The following is a 6,127-nucleotide window of genomic DNA, read 5'->3' as shown; positions in this document are numbered from 1 at the left end:
CTATAAGCAGCAGTAAGCCATAATACATTAAACAGAGTCAATATTTGGAATGAGATGACCCTTTGCTTTAAAAAAAAAAAATAGTAGTCTGAGGTACACTGAGTGCAGTTTTATAAGGAAATGAGCTGTAGGTTGAACATCTTCCAGAACCAGCCACAGTTCTTCTGGACACTGCACTCTTATGGTGATATTTGTGAGGTATTTGTAGGCGGGGGTATAGCTCAGTGGTAGAGCATTTGACTGCAGATCAAGAGGTCCTCGGTTCAAATCCGGGTGCCCCCTCTGTTAGTTATAATTTTGACTTTCTGCAATAAAAAATTTGTCAATAATTACTGTGATGAATATCACATATATTATAAATACTAAATGAGAACATGTGGAGGGGTCGGAGCACAAATTGCTGAAGCAGGAGCTAACTTGTAGTAGGAAAGGATTTAGTGCTCACTTTTGCCACGTAGGAAGAACAGAGGGAAAGGAGTCCTGTAATCCCATGTGTTTGAGTAGGAGGAGCAGCAGCTACATCTCCTGGTAATAATCTTAACTGCACCTGCAATTAAATAAGACCAAAGCTGCAACTAAACAGAATGTTTATACAGTATATGGCTGTGTTAAGGGCGGCACGGTGGTGTAGTGGTTAGCGCTGTCGCCTCACAGCAAGAAGGTCCTGGGTCCCCAGGGCCGGCGAGGGCCTTTCTGTGTGGAGTTTGCATGTTCTCCCTGTGTCCGCGTGGGTTTCCTCTGGGTGCTCCGGTTTCCCCCACAGTCCAAAGACACGCAGGTTAGGTTAACTGGTGACTCTAAATTGACCGTAGGTGTGAATGGTTGTTTGTCTAGTTGAAATGACAGAAAAATCTACCACGATGAAACCGAACTGCAGGATATAGAAAGAAAAAAAAGACATTAGAAACTTACAAGCATACAGCTGCTTTGTAAACTAGATTTTGTGAAGTATTGACCTGGGGATTGATGAAATACCCTCTATTGCACAATTCTGTACAATTCTGTTTCAAGCATAGCCCTGCAATGACCTGGCGACTTGTCCAGGGTGTACCCCGCCTCTCACCCATAGTCAGCTGTGGATAGGCTCCAGAGACCCTGTAGAACAGGATAAGCAGCTACAGATAATGGATGGATGGCTGTGTTGCGTCTCCGTGGGTTAACGTTTACAATGTGGATTTAAAGATGGATAAAAATCTCTCAGCATTGGCCCAGTTTCAGGTAGCTTACCTGAGACCTTTCTTGTAGGCCAAGTACTTAATCAGTCCTAATGCACAGCTACAGTGAATGCTGTAGATCATCAGCTACACTGGGTACTCCAGCTACTAAAACAAAATTGTTCAAATCTATAAAAATGCATAGTGGCGCAGAGGGTAGTGGATGATAGATGGTAAAGGACAATTGGATTGAGGACGGTTGGTGCTTGGAGCTACAGAAAAAGATATGGAGGACAGGAGGAGATGGAGGGACATTATCTGCTGTGGTGACTCCTAATGGGAACAGCTGAAAGAAGAAGAAGATAGTGATGCAGAGGGTATCAGTGTCACCTCACAGCTTCAAGATCCCCAGGAGCTCAGGTTACTATGAGTTTGGAGTTTTCTCTAGGTTCTCTGGTTTCCTCCTTGTGTGTGTACAATACCCTGCAATTGTGCCTCAAGCTCATAGTTCCCAGGCTAAGCTCAGGGTCCACCAAGACCCTGACCAGGATACAGCACTTATGAATTAATAAAGTATATATTATTTTGTGTGATTATATTTTTTCAAAATTTGCTTGAGGAATACGTTACATAAGAATATATTAATGCTAGTTGAAATGACAGAAAAATCTACCATGATGAAACCGAACTGCAGGATACAGAAAATAATATAGAAAGAAAAAAAAGACATTAGAAACTTACAAGCATACAGCTGCTTTGTAAACTAGATTTTGTGAAGTATTGACCTGGGGATTGATGAAATACCCTCTATTGCACAATTCTGTACAATTCTGTTTCAAGCAACTTCTCTTCCTTAAAGGAACAGTCCACCGTACTTCCATAATGAAATATGTTCTTCTCTGAATTGAGACGAGCTGATCCGTACCTCTCCGAGCTTTGTGCGACCTCCCAGTCAGTCAGACGCGCTGTTACTCCTGTTAGCAATGTAGCTAGGCTCAGCATGGCCAATGGTATTTTTTGGGGCTGTAGTTAGATGCGACCAAACTCTTCCACGTTTTTCCTGTTTACATAGGTTTATATGACCAGTGACATGAAAAAGTTCAGTTACACAAATTGAAATGTGGCGATTTTCTATGCTATGGAAAGTCCGCACTATAATGACAGGCGTACTAACACTTTCTGCGCACTTCGACAGCGCATTGAAAGGAGTGAAGGTATCAATGCGCTGTCGAAGCGCGCAGAAAGTGTTAGTACGCCTGTCATTATAGTGCGGACTTTCCATAGTATAGAAAATCGCCACGTTTCAATTTGTGTAACTGAACTTTATTTCATGTCACTGGTCATATAAACCTATGTAAACAGGAAAAACGTGGAAGAGTTTGGTCGCATCTAACTATAGCCCCAAAAAATACCATTGGCCATACTGAGCCTAGCTACATTGCTAACAGGAGTAACAGCGCGTCTGACTGACTGGGAGGTCGCACAAAGCTCGGAGAGGTACGGATCAGCTCGTCTCAATTCAGATAAGAGCATATTTCATTATGGAAGTACGGTGGACTGTTCCTTTAATGCCCTCCTTGCCCGGTCTGTGAGTTTTGGTGGGCGGCCTTCTCTTGTCAGGTTTTTAGTGGTGCCATATTTTTTCTATTTTGCTATAATGGATTTAATGGTGTTCCCTGTGATATTCAAAGTTTGGGATATTTTTTTATAACCCAACCCTGATCTATACTTCTCCACAACTTTGTCTCTGACCTGTTTGGAGGCTCCTTGGTTTTCATGTTGCTTGCTTAGTAGTGTTGCAGAGTCAGGTTCCTTCCAGAGCAGGTTGATTTATACAGACATCATGTGACAGATCATGTGACACTTTGATTGCACACAGGTGGATCTTAATCAACTAATTATGTGACTTATGAAGTGAATTGGTTGGACCAGCTCTTATTTAGGGGTTTCATACAAAAGGGGGTGAATACTTATGCACACTCCAGATTTCTGTTTTTTCATCTTAATTACTGTTTGTGTCACAATAAAAAAAAAACAATGTGCACCTTTAACGTGGTAGACATGTTGTGTAAATCAAATGGTGCTAACCGTCCAAATATCCATTTTAATTCCAGCTTGTAATGCGACAAAACAGGACAAACACAAAGGGGATGAATACTTTTGCAAGGCACTGTAACTCTCTGTGTTAGACTTACTGAAATTTTTACAAATCATATGAGACAACACCGACTGTCTGAATGAATCGCTATGCAACGATTTAGTGCATGTCTGTAAAATAAGCTCTCACACATGCAACAACCAAACGTCCATCTCTGCTCTGTCTTTTGGTTTACACCAGAATGGCACTTCTACACTCCATCCATCCATCAATCCATTATCTGTAGCCACTTATCCTGTCCTACAGGGTCACGGGCAAGCTGGAGTCTATCCCAGCTGACTATGGGCAAAAGGCGGGGTACACCCTGGACAAGTCGCCAGGTCATCACAGGGCTGATACACGGAGACAAACAACCATTCACACTCACATTCACACCTACGGTCAATTTAGCCACCAATTAAAGGACATGGGACATGGATTTTTTTCTGGGTATAATTATGTATAAAGGACATAAGAAATGCCATCTAAATCACTGCGGGGCATCAAAAATGTGAAAATCATCACATTATTCAACTTTTTTATACATCAGCTTAAAACAATGATTCGTTAATGAGCTAGGTGGTCACGTGACCAGTGACGTCACAAAAACTTTCCAAGGAGCCAGCGCTTGGGAATCTAATGTAAACAGGTTACCGAAATGGACACCATCGACAGTGACATTCCCGATGTTTCACAGAGATGTGAAGTTAGACCCTATCAATTCGAACCGATAGCTGGAAATTCACATGAACATAGATCTTGTCTTTACTCTGACAGGTCAGATGATTCTGAGAGTGAGGGTTCATTCAGTCCCCATGAAACTGAAAGCGGTCGGCTCGATAACACTTCCTGGTAAGTTAAAAACAGTTCTGCTCAAAGGCTAATGATCTGTTGAAAGAAGTATTATTTTTGTATCATACATTGAAAGTTCATCATCTAGCTAAAGTCCATTGCAAGCTATTTTTTTTTTTTGCTGATATTTTTCGAGATTGATTGAGATACAATGCTTCCAGAGTCCGAGATGAAAACATTCAAAATGGCGAAACGAGTCAGAATTATGATAATCAATAATTGATACACCCAAAATTATAATACTAATCCTTACCTCGGCTTTCAGTCGCTTAGCGAATGCACCTCGGCATTTTTCCGCATGAGGCCCATGGTAAAACCACACTTCCAGGAGGGGCTGCCGTCTGCCTCCCAAGCCGGCCGAGAGCGCTCCTCGTCGGGCACAGCTAGGCGGGCGAATGCCCTGGTCCGTCCGCCCTGTCTAAAAAATAATGGTACAACTCCAAGTGAAGGTATCAATGCGCTGTCGAAGCGCGCAGAAGGTGTTAGTACGCCTGTCATTATAGTGCGGACTTTCCATAGCATAGAAAATCGCCACGTTTCAATTTGTGTAACTGAACTTGTTTCATGTCACTGGTCATATAAACCTATGTAAACAGGAAAAACGCGGAAGAGTTTGGTCGCATCTAACTAAAGCCCCCAAAAATACCATTGGCCATGCTGAGCCTAGCTACATTGCTAACAGGAGTGACAGCGCGTCTGACTGACTGGGAGGTCGCGCAAAGCTCGGAGAGGTATGGAGCAGCTCGTCTCAATTCAGATAAGAGCATATTTCATTATGGAAGTACAGTGGACTGTTCCTATTTAAATGTTTAAATGTTACAGGATTTCTTGACTGTCTCTACAGTTGTAGGAATGTTAGGCCCTGTATATTATGGCGCTATCACTGCCTCCATGAACCCGGCTATACGGCCTCTTAAATTTGGCTTGGCAATTAATATCGCTCAGTACCTGAGTATTAATGTTGAAAGAATCCTCAGTGAAATGGTCCAAACACAGTTTGTGGGAAACAGTAGGTGCAAAGTTTTTTCTACGGCAGTAGTGAGCCCACACTTTCCTCAGCTTTGGGTCCTTGGGGAATGCAAAAAAACTTACTCCAGGGCATTTCCCATTGGAATTATTGCAACCATAAGCAGCACAATACACCATGATGTTCAATGTACGTTAAAGACTATAAAAACAATTTTCTTGTCATTCACTTCTTCATTCATCTACCCGCTTGTGCTGTGCCCGAAAGTTTTTGTGACGTATGATCACGTGACAGTGGCTCTTCCGGTTGTAAAATATGCATATCGGAGCTCGAGCAGAAATGCCATATAATCATCACGAATATAACGATTTTGCTGAATTTAATAGATGATTTTGTATTTGTTGATGCAATTAATTCATATTTTTAATGGAAAGAAACTGATATAGCGTGCATTTATGTTTCATGTCCCATGTCCTTTAACCTAACCTGCATGTCTTTGGACTGTGGGGGAAACCGGAGCACCCAGAGGAAACCCACGCAGACACGGGGAGAACATGCAAACTCCACACAGAAAGGCCCTCGCCGGCCACTGGGCTCAAACCCAGGACCTTCTTGCTGTGAGGCGACAGTGCTAACCACTACACCACTGTGCCGCCCCAGTGCTACACTCAAGTATGAAAATAACTTTAACATCTTAACACACTAGAGTTTTAAAAGCTTTTTTTAAGAATTTTACTTTCTTACTTTCTACTTTGGAGGTGCACTGTCAGAAATAGGGATACAGCAGGAGTCTAGTTCTGTCCCCCATGGTACAATGTACCCCCTCAGGCTTATTACTGGACTTCGAGGTAGATGTGTACCTTTTTAGGGTCAAAAAGGTACATATATGCTCTCAATTAGTGTATAAAGGGTATAAATAAGTATCTTAGAGGGGACTGCCTCAGCGACAAGCCATTGTACCTCTAAAGGTACAATAATATACTTTATTTTCTAAGCGTGTGCTGTGACATGAATTTC

At 42.2% G+C, this 6,127-nt stretch overlaps 1 non-coding gene across 1 annotated transcript; it reads left to right on the top strand.

Annotated features, from left to right (window-relative positions):
* The first annotated feature begins 210 nt into the window (after positions 1-210).
* trnac-gca (transfer RNA cysteine (anticodon GCA)) lies at positions 211-282 on the top strand. The gene has a single exon. It is a non-coding gene; the product is annotated as a tRNA-Cys (tRNA).
* The last annotated feature ends 5,845 nt before the right edge of the window (positions 283-6,127 follow it).

Source organism: Neoarius graeffei, chromosome 20, assembly GCF_027579695.1.
Source record: "Neoarius graeffei isolate fNeoGra1 chromosome 20, fNeoGra1.pri, whole genome shotgun sequence".
In the NCBI taxonomy this organism is placed as follows: domain Eukaryota; kingdom Metazoa; phylum Chordata; class Actinopteri; order Siluriformes; family Ariidae; genus Neoarius; species Neoarius graeffei.
This window is presented reverse-complemented; position numbering and strand designations above follow the sequence as displayed.